Genomic DNA, 21,845 nt, shown 5'->3' on the forward strand with positions numbered 1-21,845 from the left:
GCTTTCATCGCAGGGCTGAAGTGGCTAGCATGAGGGGGCATTGTAAGAGATACGTTTTTCACACAGAGAGTGGTGAGTACATGGAATGCACTGCCGGCAATGGTGGTGGAAGCAGGCACAATGGGATATTTTAAGAGTGCATTAGTTAGGTATTTGGAAGTGAGAAAAATGGAATGCTGTGCAGTAGGAAAATTCTAAGCAATTTTTAGAGTAGGTTATTAGGTTGACACTACACTATGGGCCAAAGGGCATGTTCTGTGCTGTAGATGTCTATGTTCTAAGTTTTATATCATGAGGGATCATCCAATGGGTAGAACTTACAAATTAGAAAGGGGGATTCACTTTGATAGAGTTACACATAGGCCCAACAGTCAATAGGGATTAGAAGAATGAAAGAAATTGTAGTAGAGGTGTAGTAATAGACAATTTTAATTTTTCCCATGTCGAATGGGATTGCCTTAGTGCAAGAGGCTCAGGAGGGCTGAAATTTGTAAAATGCATTTAACATGAGTTTTTAAAGCAATTATTGTATGGCAAGAGTCTTCTTGGATGGAATTCAACTTTACCTTAGAGAATGAGGATGAGCACTTGAAGTAGTGATCAAGTTTCTTGTGTCTACAACATCTGCAGTTGCTTTCTTAATCCAATTAAATGTGGATTATATCCAAAGACCTGGTATGGAAAATGGTTTGCCCAAGCAACATGTAGATGGCCCACTAAACAGGGGGTGGGGGGGGGCAACAGTCAACCTACTTGAGAAACAAGGGAAGGCAAGTGACTGAAGTGGCAGTGGGAAGCACTTTGGGTCCTGTGGCTAAAATGCCAGTTGATTTAAAATGGTAATGGAAAAGGATAGGACTGGTACATAAATTGAAGTCCTAATTTGGACAAGGCCAAATTTGAAGGTGTGAGACAGGATCTTGTGGAACTTGAGTGGGAAAGTCTGCTTTCAGGTAAAGGGTATCTGGCTGGTGGGAGGCTTTTAAATACGGAGAGTTCAGGGACAGCATGTTAATAGTGGAGTGAAGGGCAAGGCTGGCTGGATTAGTAAACCCCGGATAACCAGATATATTGAGACATTATTCAAGTAAAAGGAGGCAAATGTTAATTAGAGGCAGCTGGGATCAAGTGAATCCTTCGAGGAGTGGAGAGGATGTAGGAGTAATTCAAGACGGAAATCAGGAAGACAAAAAGAGGACACGAGATAGTATTCTCCCTTATCTTATTTCAAGCAAAAGTGAGAAAATAGCATCCCATGAAGACCAATATAGTTACTTACATGTGGAACCACAGGGGATGGGCAAGATTTCTCATCTGTATTTACCAGGGAGGGAACTCAAGGAAGTAAATAGTGATGTCACAGAGAGCCATTATTAGAGAAGAAGAAATGATGCAAATCTGAAAAGGCTAGGAAGAAATGGTAGGGTCCCTGCCAGGGATATTTGTATCATTAACCCCAGGTGAGTTGCTAGAAGACTGGAGGATGGCTAATATCATGCATTTATTTATGAAAGACTGCAAGATCAACCCAGAGAACTATACGCCAGTAAGATTAACATCTATCCTGGGTGAGTTGCTGGAGGGGATTCTGAGAGACAGGATCCACATCCATTTTTGACGTACTCATTATATCGCTGACAAACTTAGCTTTATATTTCATCTTTTCTCCCCTTACTGCTTTTTACTTGTCTTCTGGTTTTTTTTTTAAACCTACCCAGTCCTTGGGTTTCCCACTAATTTATTCCCTTCATTTCTTTCTTGACAAAAGACCCAGATCCCCTCCTCCACGACCCTCGTCTACCTGGCAGAAATTGTTCTCACCCTTAATATCTTCTCCTTTGGCTCATCCCAGTTTCTGCTCCAATGAATTGGTCTCTGCTTACCTTGACATCTGGAACACTTTACATGCCCTCCATCACTTCAACAACTTCCAGTTCCCTGAACTCGACTGCCTCATATTTACTGTGGATAGACATTCGCATACAAGTCTATTCCCCATACTGAAGGCCTCAAAGCCCTTCGGTTCTTTCTGGACAATAGACCCAACCAGACCCCCTCCACTACCACCCTCCTCCAACTGGCAGAACTTAATAATTTGTGACAGATTATGTTGTGCTTGTATTGGATTGTGGCAGCTTGCAATTACAGAGTTCGGTCCGGCACATCGCACAGCAGCAGACGCAGACAGAGATCGCTAAATCGACTCCCAGGACAATGAACCGGCGGAGGTAGAAGCTGTGGCAGCATCAGACCAACAGCCCTAAAATGGCGATGGTCAAGCGGCCCAGCTAACTGAACAGAAACAGGCTGGGGAAGAAGGGCCTTCATATGCATGGATGTTCCCGCCCGCTATTGTTATTCATACGGCTGACTCAGTCAATCAGCAAAAACGGTGGGAACTTGAGCAGTATAAAGCAGTCTTTCAAGCCATAATAAAGGAATGAGCTTAACCTGCTACACTCTGTGTGTGTGTGTGTGTGTGTGTGTGTGTGTGTGTGTGTGTGTGTGTGTGTTTCTTTGTAGCAGTCGGCTACAGTATATAGATATGTTTTTGAGAGATAAGTTGGTCAGGTTTTTTAGTGTAGGTCACATATAAACATTTTAAAACAGATCTTATTTAAAATAGTGGAGCTCCTGGTCAAAGCCCTTGTGGTTCATGCAGGAGGAGAGGACTGGCTGTCTAATGTTTCACTTGAAAAAAGAGGAAACGAAACGAACTCTGTGGTGACCTGAAAGAAAAGGTTATCATCTGGAGAACCCTGAGGGGGCAAGTTTCTTTGGCAAGACACTGAAGTGGCTGATTAAAAAGTTGTGAGTGTCCAGTGAACAACAAATCTCTCTCTGAAAACTGACAAGAACCTTCCTGAGCAGTAACCATTTACCTTTCAGGCACCAAAACCTGGTGAACTTTATAAATGTTAAATTCTGTGCACGGTATAAGAATTGCCTGCAACCAGTGAACTTGGAGGAATGAGAAGTGAGATTGGTCTGTGAACCAAAGAACTTTTCTGAACTTACATACACATTACACACACGTGCGCTTAGAATTAGAAGGGGGTTAAGTTAGGTTAGTTAAGCTAATAGTGATAAGTTAAAGTGTGATTCTGTTTTCATGTTTAAAGATAATTAAATACAACTTTTGTTTAAATAACCTTTTACCCTGATGAATACCTATTGCTGCTAGGTTTTGGGGTCCTCTAGGCTCGTAACAAACATCACCCTCAATAATTTCTCCTTCAATTCATCCCACTTTCTCCAGGTAAAAGGGGTAGCCATAGGTACACATATGGACCTCACCTATGCCTGCATTTTTGTTGGCTATATGGAGCAATCCATGCTACAACCTTACACAAGCAAGGATCCTCAACTCTTCCTTTGCTACATTGATGACGACTTTGGTGCTCCCTCATGTGCCCATGATGAGCTCCATGACTTTATCCACTTTGGTGCCAACTTCTACCCTGACCTCAAATTCAATTGGTCCATCTCTAGCAACACTCTCCCTTTCCTCAATCTCTCAGTCTCCATCTCAGGATACAAACAATCAACAGACACTTGCTATAAACCCACCACCTCCCACAGCTTCCTCGACCACACCTCTTCCCACCCTGTCCCCAGTAAGGATTCCATTCCATTCTCTCAATTCCTCTGTCTCTGTCACATCAGCACCCAGGATGAGGGCTGCCATGATCAGAGATGTCCTCCTTCTTCAAACAATGCGGCTTTCCATTTATCACCATCAAATTAGCACTCACTCGTGAATCCTCCACTACCCTCTCATCTGCCCTTGCCCCCCTGCCCCCAAACACAAGGACAGCATTCCTCTTGTCTTTATCTACCACCCCACCAACCTCTGCATCCAACGCATCCTCCTCCTCCTCCATTTCAACCATCTACTACCTGATCCCACGATATTTCCTTTTCCTCCCCTCTCCACCTTCCACAGAGACCACTCCCTCCATGACTTCCTTGTCTACTCCTCCCTCCCCACCAATCATCTGCTTGGGACCTACCCCTGTGACTGCAGAAGATGCTCCATTTAAGCCTACACATCCTCCTTCACCACCATTTGAGGCCAAAAACAGTCCAACATTTCACTTGTGAATCTGCAGGGGTCATTTACTGCATCCGGTGCTCCCGCTGTGGTCTCCACTGCATTGGGGAGACTGGACATGGACTGGGAGATAGCTTTGTTGAGCATCATGTCTCTGTCTGCTGCAATAGTATGGATCTCCCAGTGGCCACCCATTTGAATTCTCCATCCCATTTCCTTGCCAACATGTCTATCCATGATCTCATGCACTGGCAGTCTGAGACCACTATAAATTGGAGGGACAACACCTCATCTTCTGACTGGGAACCTTCCAACTGGATGACATTAATATTGACTTCTCTAGCTTTTGTTAACACCCCCCCCCCATCCCCTGTTTCCCCGTCATCTCTCCTTTCCCTGTCTCCTGTCACATTGTCACATAGTCATGACAAATTATCTCGTAATCCCTTGTCATAGCCAATTAACACCTTTGGTTCTGCTGGATTCCTCCCCCATTGTTTGAATTCTGAGACTTTTATATAACCTGCTTCTGCATTTCTGATTTTCCCTTGGGGGAAGGGCTCAGGCTTGAAATGTCGGGAATATATTTTTGTCTCCTATAGATGCTGAAAAGACCAGCAGAGTTCCTCCAGCATTTTGGTGTCTTTACTACAATCATAGTGTCTGCATTTTACTCTTAACCAATCTCAGAGTTTTTTCAAGGAGGTTACCAGGAAAGTTGCCGAAGGAAAGGCTGTGGATGTTGTCAGTAAGGCCTTTGACAATGGCTGGACAGGAAAAGTCAGAGAGTAGTGGTCGATGATTGCTTCTCAGAATGGAGACCTGTGATTCACGAATCAGTGCTGGGACCATTGTTGTTTGTTATAGATATCAATTATCTGGATGATAATGGGTTAAATTGGATTAGCAAGTTTGAGGATGACACTAAAATTGGAGGCATTGTGGACAGCAAGGAAGGTTTTCAATGCTTGCAGAGGGATCCGGACCAGCTGGGAAAATAGGCTGAAAAATAGCAGATAGAATGTAATGCAAACAAGTGTGAGGGGTTGATTTAGGAAGGACATACCAAGAAAGGACATGCATGGTAAATGGTAGGGCGCTGAGGAGTGTGATAGAATAAAAAGATTTGGGAATACAGATACTTACCCGAACATGGCATCACAGGTAGTAATGAGAGCTTTTGGCATATTGGCCTTCATAAATCAAAATATTGAGTATAGGAGTTGGGATGTTATGGTAAAGTTGTATAAGACCTTGGTGACACCAAATTTAGGGTATTGTGTTCAGTTTTGGTCACCTAACTACAGGAAAGATATCAATAAGATTGAAAGAGTGCAGAGAAGATTTACTAGGATGTGACCTGGACTTCAGGAACTGAGTTACAGGGAATGGTTCAACAGATTAGGACTTTATTGCCTAGAGCATAGAAAAATAAGGGGAGGAGGCATACAAACAAACTGGAGGTCATAAATACAAAGCCGACCATTCTGATCTTCAAGCAGACCAATTTTGTTCCTTACTCTCCTTTTGCTTATCATATATTTGTAGAAACTCTTGGGATTTTCCTTTGCATTATCTGCCAAAGCAACCTTATGTTTTCTTTTAGCCTTTCTGATTTCCTTCTAGATGATTTCCCCTGCATTTTTTATACTCATCAAGTACCTTATTTGTTCCATGTTGACTATACCTATTATACACCTCTCACTTCTTCCAAACCGGATCCCAAATATCCCTGGGAAACCAATGTTCCCTATATCTTCTAACCTTGCTTTTGATCCTGACATGAAGATACAAACTCTGTACTCTCAAAATTTCACCTTTGAAGTCCTCCACTTACCTCTCACATCCTTGCTGGAAAACAACTTATCCCAAACTAGATCCTTTCTAGATCCTTTCTCATTTCCTCAGAATTGGCCTTTCTCCAATTTAGATTCTCAACTCGAGGCACAGACACGTCCTTCTCCATAATTAACTTGAAACTAATGGCATTATGATCACTGGACTTAAAATGTTCCCCTACATATGCTTCTGTCACTTGTCCTGTCTAATTCCCTAATATGAGATCCAGTATTGTACTCTCTCTAGATGGTATTGATTTTAAAAACTTGACTTTTAAAAACTTTCCTGAACACATTTGACAAACTCCAAGCCATCCAGCCCTTTTACAGCATGGGAGTCCCAGTCAATATATGGAAATTTTTTAAATTTCCTACTAACACAATCTTATGTTTCTTGCAGCTGTTTGTTATCTCTCTACAGATTTGCTCCTCCAATTCTCATTGAATACTTACTGCCTATAATACAACCCCATGAGTTTGCTCATATCTTTTCCATTCCTCAGCTCCACCAAAATGAACTCAGTAGAGGAGCCCTCTGGTCAGTCCTACCCGAGCGCGCCTGTGATATTTTCCCTGATGAGCAATGCCACTCCCTCCCCTTTTATCCCCCCACCACTCATTCTATCACATCTAAAGGAATGGAAGCCCCTAACATTGAGCTGCCGGGGCGTGGCAAGGCGGCGTAGAAAGAAGACGTCCAGTTCCACCTTTCCCCAGTTGGACTAATTAATGCCCTAATTTAAAAGTTGTGAAAGTGGTTAAAAATAGTTTTTATAGGTTTCTGAACAGTGGAGAATCAACATGACTACAAATGTGAAGAAATCCAAGACACAGTTACAGAAGAAACTACCTTATAAAAGTATTGAACAATTGAGGCCAAATTACCAAGCAGAAGCCATGGGGTCATCTACAGGAGTTCCCAAGCCTCAACGTATCCCAGGCCGGCTGAGTGTTACCCTGGCACCGACCTTGCAATCGCAAGATGGCGCTGGCTGTGTTTTGGGTTCGGCCGACTCTGGATCGCGCAGCCGTGAAGCCGTGCAAGTGGGCAGGTTGGCTGAGCGGGGACAGTTATGTGAGCCCGCAGTACTACCTGGTGGTCTAGGTGCACGCAGTGCTATGTCGGAGGAAACGCCTCTGCAGCTGGCAATGCTCCCAGGCATGCGCGGTGTATTGCGCATCCGGGAGCTTCTGGATAAAGTGTGGGCTGCGGGGGGATCCGGATGGCAGTGGGCCAACGAGGTCGGCACGCTGTTGATGGGGATGGAGACCCGCAGCCACACTGGACGAGTGGCGAGCATGGCTGAAGAAGAGGGAAGTGCTGCCATGCTGGAATCAAGGCAGGAGGAATTTATGGAGGCTGGGATCAAGGAATGTAGGCCTCAAGATGAAGTAGTGGAACCTGGATTGGATTCTGTATTTACAATTTTGGAAGGGATTGCTCATCAGATGGAAAACATGTCAGTTCAGATGTCTACACAGTTAAATCAGGGATTTATGGAAATGAAAATTAAAATGAATAATATTTGTGAAGAAATGTCTTCTGTGAAGAATGATATGAATGTGGTTAAAAGTGAGCATTGTCTACGCTCCATCCTCAACATTAATTGGAGCGATTTCATCAACATCGAAGTACTCGAGATGGAAGAGGCCAACAGCATCGAATCCACGCTGCTGAAGATCCAACTGCGCTGGGTAGGTCACATCTCCAGAATGGAGGACCATCGCCTTCCCAAGATCGTGTTATATGGCGAGCTCTCCACTGGCCACCGTGACAGAGGTGCAGCAAAGAAGAGGTACAAGGACTGCCTAAAGACAGCTCTTGGTGCCTGCCACATAGACCACCGCCAGTGGGCTGATATCGCCTCAAACCATGTATCTTGGCGCCTCACAGTTCGGCGGGCAGCAACCTCCTTTGAAGAAGACCACAGAGCCCACCTCACTGACAAAAGACAAAGGAGGAAAAACCCAACACCAAACCCCAACCAACCAATTTTCCCGTGTCTGCCTGTCCCGCATCGGACTTGTCAGCCACAAACGAGCCTGCAGCTGATGTGGACATTTACCCCTCCATAAATCTTCGTCCGTGAAGCCAAGCCAAAGAATAAAGATGCATAAAGGCAGTGGATACTGTACAGGATAATTTTTTTTTAATTAAAGAAGCTTTTTATGAATGTAAAGATCAAGTGGAACGAAATAGAAAAAAATGGAAAAGGTGGAGGATTCTTTTGTGGATGGGGAATTCAGAAGAAGGAACTGTTGAAGAAGATTGATTATTTAGAAAATCAAGGTTGAAGGAATAATGTAAAAATAGTGGGTCTTTCAAAAGATATTGAAGACTCGGACCCGGTAAAATTTTCAAGAAGTGGATTCCCGATGAGCTGGGTAGTGAATTTTTTTCCAGATGGTCTGGATCTGGTTAGGGCACATAGGGCGTTGAGGAAGAAGCCTTTTCCAGGCCAAGCAGCATGTGCAGTTTTGATTCGTTGTTTGAGATAGCAGGATAGAGAAATTATATTACGGATTGCAGCTCGACAAAATCAGATTCCAATGATGGTTCAGGGCAACAGAGTGTTTTTTTTAGCTTATTTGAGTCAAGAAATTATTAAGAGGCGTAGAGAATTTAATTCAGCTAAAGAAGTACTGAGGAGAAAGGGTTATACATTTGCTTTTCGCTATCCTGCTGTATTGAAAGTCTTTTATGGAAATTTTCAGCCTCAATGTTTTGAGAATGATTATGATGTATTATTTTTTGCTAATTCATTGCCAGATTTATGAGTAAGTGGGTGGTCACCATCATCATCACCTCTTTGGCTTGGCTTCGCGGACGAAGATTTATGGAGGGGGTAAAAGTCCACGTCAGCTGCAGGCTCGTTTGTGGCTGACAAGTCCGATGCGGGACAGGCAGACACGGTTGCAGCGGCTGCAGGGGAAAATTGGTGGGTTGGGGTTGGGTGTTGGGTTTTTCCTCCTTTGCCTTTTGTCAGTGAGGTGGGCTAAAGGGAGGGTAAATGGGAATGGGAAGATTTGAAAGAATGGAAAGAAGGTTGAACTGATGCAGTGTCTTCTTGATATTGTAGATCCAGAACAGTCATTGGGACTGGAATCACTGGATTGAATGTGTTTGATTAAGTACTTTGGAATAGTCTGACTGGGGAAGTGGATGACACTGAAGCTTTTGATAGTCATCTGCCACTAGTGGGTTTTACCACACCCGGATTTTTAGGGAGTTAACTACACTATTCTAGTTTCTTATTGAGATTTTTTTTTCTTGGGTTTTTTTATATAAGAGGGGGAGGGTTATTTTATTTATAAGGGTTTTTTTAGCAAGGGGAGCAATATTTTATAATGGTGTGAAGATTGTATTGTTAGGGTAAAGAAATGTCTAATTTGAATTTTGCAACTTTTAATGTACAGGGATTAAGCGTAAACGTGTATTGGCTTATATTAAAAAAAGTTGATATTGCTTTTTTACAAGAAACACATTTGACTGAAAAAGAACATTTAAAATTGAAGAGAGATTGGGTTGGACACGTGATTGCTTCTTCTTTTAATTCTAAGGCAAAGGGTATAGTGATTTTGATCCATAAGAAATTAGCGTTTGAGTTGGAATCATTTATGGAGATTGCTGGTAGGATTTTGAAATTGTAAAATTTTTGCAGAACCATGGACATTGCTGAATATTTATGCACCTAATGTGGATGATGATCAATTTATATCTGAGGCTTTCTTAACATTAAATCAGACTAATGAAAATATTTTGATTGGAGGAGATTTTAATTGTGTTTTGGATCCATTATTGGATAGATCTCTGAAAAGTATAAGGAAATCAAAGATGGCAACACAAATGGGAGCTTTGTTGAAAGATTTGAATTTAGTTGAAATTTGGAGGAGAATAAATCCAAATGAAATGGCATTATAGAATGGACCATTTTATTCATCTAGGCATGATTCATTTTCTAGAATAGATTTGTTTCTGATTTCAGCACATTTACAAGCTAGAGTATCGCAGGCTGAATACAAGATTAGGGTTATATCTGATCATTTTATGTTGTTTATTTGTTGTGTAGGTTCTGAAGTGTTGTAATCAACTTACTGGTGGAGTTTAATGCAATGTTATTGAAGAAACCAGAGTTTATTACTTTTGTTAAGGAACAGGTTGCTTTGATTTGGGCTGAAAACACTAATTCAGTAAGTAGTAATTTTATTGTGTGGGATGCCTTAAAAGCATATTTGTGTGGTCATATTATTAGTTATTCTATGAAAGTTTTTTAAAAAAACAGTATCTGGTGGAAAGCTTGGCGTTGGAGAAACAAATTACTGAGTTGGAAAATGAATTTCAGAAGAAGGTTACAGAAGATAAGAAAGCAGCATTAACTAAGTTGAAATTACGTTATAATGCTTTACAAACGTATCAGTATGAGCATTTAATTCAAAGATCTAAACTGCGTTATTATGAGTTAGGTGAGAGGGCTCAAGAGGTATTAGCTTGGCAACTAAAAACGGAACAGGTATCGCAAACTATTAATGCTATTAAAAAGTATTCAATAGTTATTTATAAACCTCAGAAATCAATGACCAATTTTATTCATTTACCAGAAATTATATACATCTGAGGGAAATCAGGATGATGGTTCTATTTTTTATCTAAGTTGCATTTACTGGTTTTGGGAGAGGAAGAAGTAAAAGAATTGGAAGCTCCGTTTACAGATTTTGAGATTAAAGAAGTTATACAGGAGATGCCAAATGGAAAGTTGCCAGGTGATGATGGATTTTCAGTAGAGTTTTATAAGGTATTTTATGAAGATTTGTCTTCTATATTTATGGATGTGCTTCAACAAATAACAAATGATCAGTCATTACCAGAATCTTGTTCAAGTGCGATAATTACTGTGATTCCAAAGAAAGATAGAGACCCATTGAATGTAGCCTCATATGAACCAATTTCTTTATTAAATGTGGATTATAAAATAGTAGCTAAAGTATTGGCGAATAGACTTGCTAAATATTTACTTCAGTTGGTACATAGAGATCAAACAGGTTTTATTAAGAATAGATGTGCATCTGATAATATTCTTAGATTGATACCATTGATCAATGCATCAAGACCGCATCCCAACCAACCAATGGTGGTTGTGTAGTGGCAGCTACTCTGCTCCTGCAATAACACATGCAACCAGACGAGTTGAGCTCAGTGAGCTGACTAGTTTATTGCAGTCTGCTGGGCTGCACTTATACTCCCAGCCCGGACCTGGCTGAGAACTGCGCTGGAGGGCGCTGATGTCATCTGGGCATCATGTGGTCCCCAAGCATGGGTTTCTGAGCCCCGAGCTGGAAGGAAGGGAAACCCTTGATGGTGCCATTTTGCCGGCTTCCCCGCCGCGTGGCTTACAAGCAGGGCCGGTTCACCTGCCTTGTGGTGAGCTGACACACAGCCCCCCCCCCCCCAGAACCAGCGCCAATGTCCTTTTTGCCATGCAACCTTGCTTCTTGGGCTAGGCAGCAACCACTGGCTCAGTGGGATCGAGGTGCGCTAGCTTCAGCCTGTCCATGGTAAACAGCTCATCCCTGCCGCCCAAGCCCAGTGTGAATGTCGAGCCGGAATGCTGTATAAACCAGTACAGCCCCTCGTACAGTCGCTGCAGAGGTGCTGCGGTTGGGCCCCGCCGAACAAAAACGAACTCTGTGGAAAGTAGCTCGCCAGGAACGTGAGTTGGGCAGGTGCCTTGCCTAGGTGGCGGTGGGAGTTCGAAGGAGGTGAGGTGCCACAGTCGCACTTGATGCGGAAAAAGCTTTTGATAGGGTTGAATTTTTTATTTAAGGTGTGGGAGAAGTTTAATTTCGGCCCTTTTTTTAATTGGTTGAGTTAAAGCATTGTATAAAAATCCGGTTGCTCGGGTGGTGATAAATGGTCAAACTTCTCAGCCATTTAAACTATTACAATCAACTCGTCAAGTTTGTCCATTATCACCAGCCTTGTTTGAATTGGTCATTGAACCATTAGCTCAAACAATTTGACAGAATGAGAAAGTTAAAGGGATAAGAATTGCAGATGATGAATATAAGATTAATTTATTTGCTAATGGTGTATTGATTTATTTGACACATCCAAAACAGTCTTTGAAATATTTGCAAGAATGTTTGGTTCAATTTGGGGAGTTATCTGGGTTTAAGGTGAATTGGGATAAGAGTAAGATATTCCCAATTTTGAAAGGGCATTAAAGAGTCTAAAAATATTATAAAATTAAGATGGTCTGATAAAATTAAATATTTAGGGGTATCTGTGAATGCAAATTATCATTGTTTATATAAGTTAAATTATGTATCTTATTGAAGAAGATTGAAATGGATTTGATTAATTGGAAGGATCTTCCATTAGCATTAATAGGTTGAGTAAATTGTATTAAAATGAATATTTTTCATCATATTCAATATTTATTCCAGTCAATACCATGTTTACTTTCAAAGGGTGTTTTTTAGTATTTTAATTAGGTGATGATGAAATTTTTATGGAGGGGAAAATTAGCTCGAGCAGCTTTACAGAAATTGACATGGAAATACGCATTAGGTGGACTTCAGTTACCTCAATTTCAAAATTACTATGAAGCTGCACAGATGAAGTTTTTTAGTAGAATGATGGATATTAATCAGTCTCTTAGTTGGGCTAAGGTGGAGTTAGCTTGCATTTCTGAATTTGGTGTTCATCAGTTTATATATGTGTAATTTGAATTTATTACAGGGATATGATATGCTAGTATTAAAACATCTGTTAAAAGAAGTTATAGAAACAAAGGGTAAATTATCAATTCAAATTCCATTATATCAGCTTATTTCTTTTTCAATGTTTAATAAATTTAAAGATATGGTATTTTCAGGGTATAAAAGTTATTCAGGACTGTTTTGAAGGACAGTTTCTTTCTTTCAATCAATTGAGGGATAAATTTGATATACCAGTAAATTCTTTATTTGTGTATTATCAACTCAGAGCTTTGATAAGGGATAATTATGGTAAAGAGATGAGTTAACAAAATTTGAATCTTTGATTTCCTTTATACCAAAGAGAGGTTTCATTTCAGATATGTATCGATTGTTACAGGAAAGTATGGAAAAACCAAATTTGGAGAAATCTAGAAATAAATGGGAAAGTGATTTAATTTATGTTATACCTCTAGAGGATTGGGAGGTCATGTGTCATGAAAGGGTAACTAAATTGACTAATGTAAGATATGGTTTGGTTAATTATAATTTTTTGCATCAGTTATATTTTACTCCTGAGAAATTGAAAAAAATATGGATTTAGTAATTTGGATTCTTGTTTTAGATGTGGGTTAAGTACTGGAACTTTTTTGCATGCAGTTTGGTCTTATGATAGGGTAAAACCATTTTGGGAAAAAGTCAGGTTGGTTTTGGAGAAATTACTTAAAATTAAATTACCATTAGATCCAGAGATCTTTTTGTTGGGTTTTATGGTTTTGTTGACTGGCTTGGGTTTGGATAAGTTTCAAATTGCATTTGTTCATCTGGCGTTATCTGTGGCATGAAAATGTGTAGCAATTACTTGGAAAGACAATGTAGAGATAAATATAGTATGTTGGCATAATGAATTGAGATCTTGTGTATATATAGACAACAGACTCGCCAAGGCAAATAGCGCCTTTGGAAGACTACACAAAAGAGTCTGAAAAAACAACCAACTGAAAAACCTCACAAAAATTAGCGTATACAGAGCCGTTGTCATACCCACACTCCTGTTCGGCTCCGAATCATGGGTCCTCTACCGGCATCACCTACGGCTCCTAGAACGCTTCCACCAGCGTTGTCTCCGCTCCATCCTCAACATTCATTGGAGCGACTTCATCCCTAACATCGAAGTACTCGAGATGGCAGAGGCCAACAGCATCGAATCTACGTTGCTGAAGATCCAACTGCGCTGGGCAGGTCACATCTCCAGAATGGAGGTCCATTGCCTTCCCAAGATCGTGTTATATGGCGAGCTTTCCACTGGCCACCGTGACAGAGGAGCACCAAAGAAAAGGTACAAGGACTGCCTAAAGAAAGCTCTTGGTGCCTGCCACATTGACCACCGCCAGTGGGCTTATATTGCCTCAAACCGTGCATCTTGGCGCCTCACATTTCGGCGGGCAGCAACCTCCTTTGAAGAAGACCACAGAGCCCACCTCACTGACAAAAGACAAAGGAGGAAAACCCAACACCCAACCCCAACCAACCCTGCAACCGCTGCAACCATATCTGCCTGTCCCACATCGGACTTGTCAGCCACAAACGAGCCTGCAGCTGACATGGACATTACCCCTCCATAAATCTTTGTCCGCGAAGCCAAGCCAAAGAAGAAGATGGAGAAAATAACAATTTACATGATAATTACTCTTTTTTGTTAAAATGTGATCATCTTATTTAGAATATATGGATTTGGAAATATCTTAAAATATTGTATATCTTTTATGGGTTTTTTTGGCTCCCCTGGAGGGGGGTTTATTATATTGTATAAAAATCTTTTTTTCTGCTGTTGTTATTAATTTTACATTATTTTTAAAAGTTTATAAATAAAGTTTTTAAAAAAACATTGAGCTGCCACTCCTACCCCTCCTGCAACAAAGTTTCACTTATGACCACAATGTCGTAATTCCACGTGCCAATCCACGCTCTAAGCTCATCTGCCTTTCCTACAATACTCCTTGCATTGAAATACATGCACCTGAGAATATTTATACCATGCTTAACCCATTGACTTCTCATGGTGCCTGCAATTTTCACATTAACTTTTCCCTCCTCCACTCTATCTGCTCTGGACCTCTGGCTCCCCTCCCCCGCACAAATCTAGTTTAAACCCACCGGAACAGCACTAGCAAACCTGCCAGCAAGGATATTAGGGCCCTTGCAGATCAAATGCAAAGCATCCCGTCAGAACATGTCCCATCTTCCCTGGAAGAGAACCCAATAATCCAGAAACCTGAAGCCCTCCCTCCTACACGATGACTTCAGCCACTTGTTAGATTGCATTATCCTCCTATTCTAACCTCACCAGCACATGGCACAAGTAGCAATCTTGCAAGCATTACCCTGGAGGTCCTGTCCTTCAACCTAGAGCCTGGCTCCCTGAAGTCTCCTTGCAGGACCTCCTCACCCTTCGTACGCACATTATTAGTCCCTACATGCGCAATAACAACTGGCTGCTCACCCACCTCCTGAGAATGCTAAGAACTCTAAGATATTTTGGACCCTTGCACCAGGGATGCAACATACCATTCAGGATACTTGATCACCTCCACAGATCCTCTTAACTGACCCCTTTCACTACAGCTTGCCTTTTCTCCTCTCTTCCCTTCTTAACCACAAGACAAGACTCTGTGCTAGAGACCTGATTGCCGTGTCTTGTGCCTGGTAGGCCGTTTCCCTCAAAAATATATAAAATTATGTACTTGATATTCAGGCGGACACCTACAGGGGTGCCCTGCACTCCCTGCCTGTTCCCTTTCCCTCGCCTGACTGTCACCCATCTACCCACCTCCTGCCTATTAGGTGTGATAGTGTCCCTGTAACTCTTGTCAATCACACCCTCTGGCCCCCGAATGATCCAGAGTTCCTTAACTCAGTTTGACTCAGTTTGTCAGGCAACTGCAGCTGGATTAAGTATTTAGGGACCCTGACAACCCAGATCCTGCAAGAAATGCATTCCCTTGACTTGACTGCCATATCCTCTTTCTCCCTCTCTCTCTCTCTCTTTCTTTCTCTCTCTCTCTCTCTCTCTCTCTCTCTCTCTCGCTCTCTCTCTCTCTTTCTATCTCTATCTCTCCCTATCTTTCTCTCTATCTAACTCCCTCTATCTCTATTTCCCTCTATCTATCACCACTGCTCCTTTAGGATTACTACCACTCTCTGCCTAATATGCTGGTAATGTGGCTCTTGGGGGAAGCGAGAAATGAAAGAAAAAACCTGTGGCCAATTATTCCCTAATGGCAACCAAGCAGAGCTCTAGGAGATCACTGAAATTTGTTATACATTACCAACAAGACATTTTAATTGCTAAAGGTCAAAAATTGAGCTCCTCTTTGCCGCTGCCCTTGCCTAGCCTCGCCAGGCCTCACCATGTCTGGGCTCCTCGCCACTGCTCCTGTCGGGCCTTGCTTCACTGAGTCCGATCCCATGCTGCTGTTCCTGCCTGGCCTCACTGGGTCTCATCGTGTCTGGGCTCTGGTCGAGTCCGGCTCCTCGCTGCTGTTCCCCCCAGAGCTCATGCTCCCGCTCTTGCCAGAACTCCTGCTCTCGCTAGTACTCACACTCTCTGTACCCTGGGATGAGACTCACACTGTACGAGCTCTGAGACCCGATGCTCACAGTCTGACCACTGAGACAAGACTCGCAATCAGACCCCTGACATCAGAATTGCACTGTCTGAGCACTGAGATCCGACTCATAATGACTGACCACTGTTGTGAATGATTTGGACTGTGCTCTCTGTCACTATGAAGGCTGCGGGAGTGAATCAATGGACGCTCGGTGACTCTGGGGGGACTATCTTTGGCTTCTCTTTCTCTGACTATAAGAGGTGCTTCAGGTAATTTCTGCCGATGGCGAAACTGTCTCCTTTACAACGAACAAAAGCAATTTCATGTAGTATGACTGTTTTTATTACATGTCAGTAAATTGAATCTTGAATCTTAAGTTTGCACTGTCTGAGCAGTGACTCACAATGACTGACCACTGAGATCAGATTCACACTCTCCAAACCCTGAGACCAGACTCAACTAGACTCTGTTCAACTAGACTCACAAAGTCTGACTCCTGAGATCAGAATCATACTGTCTGACCCCTAAGTCAGAGAGTCTGACCCCTGACACTGAGACCAAAGTTACACTAGGCCCTTTCAAATTGCCATGTAAAATAGGGTTAACTCGGCAATTTTCTCGATTGACGACCCAGGTACATGGCTGCTTGAAAGGGTTCAACCGAGTCAACCCGGTCAAAACCCAATCAGGTCCCAGATCTACCTCAGAAGTGGTAAAACTCATGTGGGAATCCTACTCCATAAATTGGAAAGGAGGAAATGGTGGACCTGATTACTCTGGTGATGTCGGCGCTCGTGTGTGTGCATCCCTGAGCCAGCACGTTGGCGCGAGGTTCAATTGCAGAGATAGAAGTGTGCAGTGCAGGTTAGCAAAAAGATTTTTATTAACGTGGTAGCAACGTGTTTTTAGTTCAATTTTAGTTGGTGAATTTTTATTTCATCTGTAGTGATTGTGTCTGGAAAAGTATGCACTGTGTGATCACACTGTGTGCTTATTTACAGAAAAGGATGTTTATTCAGCTTTTAAGCCTGTTCCTCCAGAGTTGTGACTGCAGATCATCTTGCAGACCTTACTCATTTGGAGACCTGTGTGGATTTGTACCGGAAAAGGGACATTCAATTTTCATTTTGGATTTCTGGTAGTTATCTGTTCAGATATTTGAAGAGAACACCTTCCATCAGCAATTCTACAAATTTGAGTAACGGCTGACCAATGGTTGGATGCTGAGGTGAAACAGCTGCTTTCCTTAAGGGGTGATCCAGATGTAAGTCACCACTTGTCATGCACCGTGAAAAATGGTCAGGTGTATTGATCTCATGGTGCTCAAGCTGAGGGAGGCTGGGTACAAGGAGACCAAAATGCAGGTCATAAATAAACTGAAAAACATGTGCAAGAGATTTATGCAGGTTAATGACCACAAGAGTCAGTGGAGTAAAGAGCGCTTATACTGGCCCTATAATCAACAGGCATTTCAGATTTGGGGCATTAGCCCGTCGGCAATCACTCTTTCCCTGATGGCGAACTTGGATAGCCCGGAGAGTGTTGACAGCCCACATGCCAGTGAGACAAACACCTCCCATGGAGGCATCATGCCCCAGTGCCACCGTGGCCTCCTGCGAACCATGTGCTGAGGCTGATAGAGGTGAGATGGAGGACATCTTACAGAAGGATCCCAGCAGCCAGGCGCACGACAGCAGGAGGAGCTCGGACCATGTGCCGTCACAGGCATACATGCCCCCAGATGCCCCATGCAGTCCAAGCACACCAACGGTGGAGAGGCACCATGCGGACGACAAAGTTGAACAGCGTGTGCAGGAGCGTCTTTTAATTCAAGTCTCCTTCGCATTTTCTATTCCGAAGTGTTTGTCCAGTGGTATCTTGGCCTTGACGTATGTGCTCTTTAACTTTTATTTGTTGCCCTACAGGCTTGGAGGGGAGGAGACCCATCCAGGCACAGAACCTGACCACAGCGATGTGCATCGTCATATGGAGGTAGAGGGGGAGAGGAGGAGCATGACCACATACAGCATGAGAGAAGGCTGGAGCAGTACAGGTGTCTGCAGGGGAATCAGCAAGGATGCGGTGAGGCACAGCTTGGATGGCATAGCTGGGATCCTGACCACCCTTCAGGAACAGATCTCCATGATGCAGGAAATGATGCACCTGATGAACTGCTCCATTGCACTTCAGTCCCGCCCACTGCAATGTTCCTTGCATTCTGCCCCCCCTTCCTCCCACATCATTCTCCCAGCAACATTCCACCTCCACACTTCACCCGATGCAGCCTCAATTGCAACAGTCCCCTTACCTGCCTGCCAACCCACAGCATGTGTACCATCCCGTAGCTGGGGAGAGCAACCAATCTCAAGGGGAGATTGAGTATTTCAGTCATCCCCCTCTACCTCATCCTTCATGCAGTACCTTAAAGAGCAGTAAATGAGGGATTCCTATTGAATTGTTTTGTATATCCTTTCTCTCAATGGAGGCTCCAATAGCCCAATGGTTAGAGCTGGTCTTGTAAGCCAGGGGCCGTTAGTTCTTTCCTTGCCGGGGCCTCATTTCTGTGAGGGGTGCTTGACAAAATGGCAACTCTCTGTCTTCCTTATGGTGGGCCAAAGTTAAAGAATTACATGACAACCTTTATAGCACATTACTGTAAGGAAAATGTTTGCAGTGTAGCATTAAAAGACTGTCATGTGAGCGTTTCAGATTATACTATATTATTTGTGAACTTAAATTGCAGCTCACCACAAGAATGTATAGCAATGGATCAGCATATGTTTACAATAGATGGTAATAAATGCAAGCAGCAAGTAACCTCCATTAAATGGAGACAGGCACGCCACTTTATAACTGTACATTTGGACTGGTTGATATTTAACATTCTGCAATGAGTTTGCACACCTTTTTATTGACCAATGTTCTACTTTGTCAAATTCTGACATTGCACGACCTGACCTGTTATGTCATTCAATAAAGTTGAACTTTGAAATCATGTTGAATTCTACATTTTATAGTATCACAGGTAACACGCGCTGTTGAACCATTCAAAGGATTTCTCTCTGGCTGAGGAAGCACCTGCTCCGTAGTGATGTTCAACTCGGGCGCATATGTTATGCTGGATATAGCAGGCAATAACCACCTAGGTAATGAAAACCATATTATTGTCCATCCGCTTGCTCAAACGCCTCCAGTGGCCCTTAAGCTATCCAAAGGTATTCTCCACCACTATCCATGCCGAGCTCAAACGATCGTTGTATTCCTGCATCTGCTGATTGAAAGTGCGATGCTGTGTGAACTCTTTCATAAGCCAATTCCTGAGGGGGTAGGCAGGGTCCCCGACCAGATGTGCTGGGATTTCAATGTCATCAACTCGCATGGATACCAGTAAGTAGTAAAAAACAAGTGTGAATACCTCATATAGCTCTCCCATGGATTATTACATGCACACATTTTAAACTACTTTATGCACATGTCATGGTGGCCCAATGTAAATGTGTCAGACATGCACACATACTGTCCAGTGTGGTTTAGATACTTACTTCCTGTGGGAACAGATAGTGGCCCGCATCCTCAGCCTTCCTGTAAATGGGCGAGTTGGCTAAAACCCTAGCATTGTGAGTGCCACCTGGCCAACCCACATTAACATCTGTGAAGCTGAAAGCAAACAGTACAATCCATTGAGTGACAACCTGTGGGCAATTATTTCTTCAGGAAGACAATTATAGAAAAGTGAGGAATTCCATTATCGGCATTCGTGGTCTAAGACAGGTTGAAGAATCACAGAGTGCCACCCCTTACGGTTATAGTAGGCTGAGTCGGCCTCTTGTGGGGAAATTATGGGAATGTGTGCTGTCAATAGCTTTAGTGCACATTGGGTATTCTTTATCTGCAAACCCGTTTCTTGTCTCCTGCGGGGCTTGCTCCACTTGGTAGCTGAATGAAACATCTCCTAAGGGTCGATCTCAAGCTGCAAGTCACCTGTATCACCACCATCCACGCAGTCGTAAACCAACCCCAAAAAGAACACTGATGGTATGAGATTCACATGGGGCAGCATGCCACCACAAGGTAATGGCAAGTTGGGCATGAAGTTCCAGAGGTCTTCTGAAGTTTGTCACCTGATGCCTCAATTCTGGCTTGAGGAGGTCACATAGGAAGGTGAAGGTGCTCTTCGACATTCGGAAATGTGCCCGCCACACCTCATCATCAAATTTAGACTGGAAGTTCCCCCACAGTACTGGTCCCTTTCTATCTTCCTCCTCATTCTGGTTTCAATCATGCTTTGAAAGAACGCACATAAGCCAGCCGCCTACATCTCTGTATGGCAAGCTCAGCCCACCTATCCTCTTCATCCTCCTCCAGCCATCTCTTCATTTGTGAAACATAGGAACATATAGGAACATAGGAAGTAGGAACAGGAGTAGGCCAAAAATGGCCCATCGAGCCTGCTCCGCCATTCAATACGATCATGCCTGATGTAATTTATGACCTAACTCCACCTACCTGCCTTCTCCCCATATCCCCCAATTCCTCTATCATGCAGCGTTTAGACTCTGCTGTTCCTCAACTGATTGCAGCATCCACCTGACAATGGTGCTCAAAATACTTGCCTGCTGTGTTGCAGCATCAGAATTGGACGGCCAGCATCTGGACATCCTTCCCGGATCACTCACCATGTCATCGCAGGGACGGAATCGCCATTAAATTGCTGGGTTGGCGATTTAACAGGTAGGTTAGGTTAGGCTGCTATTGGGAAGGTGCATCCAGCCCACACATCCCGCTCGGGTCCCAGGAGGGCTACCCCGGGTGCTGCAAATTGAAAGTACCTATTGTCTGCCACTGTGACCCTGCTAAAACTGTATGACCTCTGAGATTGGGCTTAAAGTGGCTGACCACTCACACTCTCTGATGCTTAGATCAGACTCATACTTTCTGACTATTACATTGTCTGACTGCTGAGTCCAGACAGACACTGTCTAACAACTGAGATTTGACTCACTCTCTGACTCCTGAAACCGGACCCACTCTGTCTGACCCCTTTCTAAACCCCAAGATCAGACTTACAGAGTCTTAACCGAGCCTATACTCTCACTGTCTAAACACTGAGATCAGACTCCACTGTCTTACACCTGAAATCAGGCTGTCACTGTTTGACCATTGAGATAAGATTCAAACAGTTTGACTCATGAGATCAGACTCGCACTGTCTGACCATGAGCAAAGGCTCACACTGTCTGACCCTGACACCGGACACACTGTCTGATTCCTGAGATCAGTCTCACAATCTCTGATCCTGAGACCAGACTCACCATGTCTGATCCTGAGACCAGACTCACAATGTCTGACCCCTGGGATGAGACTGACATTGTCTAACCCCGGATATCTGACTCACACTCTCTGACCCCTTAGACCAGACTCACGCCATCTGACCCCTGAGATCAGACACACATTGTCTGACTATGAACAATGTCTGACCCCGAGACCAAACTCACTCTGTCAGACCCCTGAGATCAGACTCACACTGTCTGACCCCTGAGATCAGACTCAAACTAGATGAACCCTGAGATCATACACACATTGTCTGACCATGAACAAAGGCTCACACTGTCTGACCACGAGACCTGATGCACCCTGTCTGACCAAT

General features: G+C 43.2%; 1 long non-coding RNA gene across 1 annotated transcript in view; it reads left to right on the plus strand.

Annotated features, from left to right (window-relative positions):
- The first annotated feature begins 1,387 nt into the window (after positions 1–1,387).
- The window catches only part of LOC138753694 (uncharacterized), a 29,613-nt gene continuing 9,155 nt past the window's right edge, over positions 1,388–21,845 (plus strand). The window contains exons 1-3 of the long non-coding RNA XR_011351367.1: positions 1,388–1,460; positions 19,217–19,345; positions 20,827–20,930. This is a non-coding gene — a long non-coding RNA (uncharacterized lncRNA). The remainder of the gene's footprint in view (positions 1,461–19,216; positions 19,346–20,826; positions 20,931–21,845) is intronic.

The sequence above is a fragment of the Narcine bancroftii genome, chromosome 1 (assembly GCF_036971445.1).
Source record: "Narcine bancroftii isolate sNarBan1 chromosome 1, sNarBan1.hap1, whole genome shotgun sequence".
Taxonomy (NCBI): Eukaryota; Metazoa; Chordata; class Chondrichthyes; order Torpediniformes; family Narcinidae; genus Narcine; species Narcine bancroftii.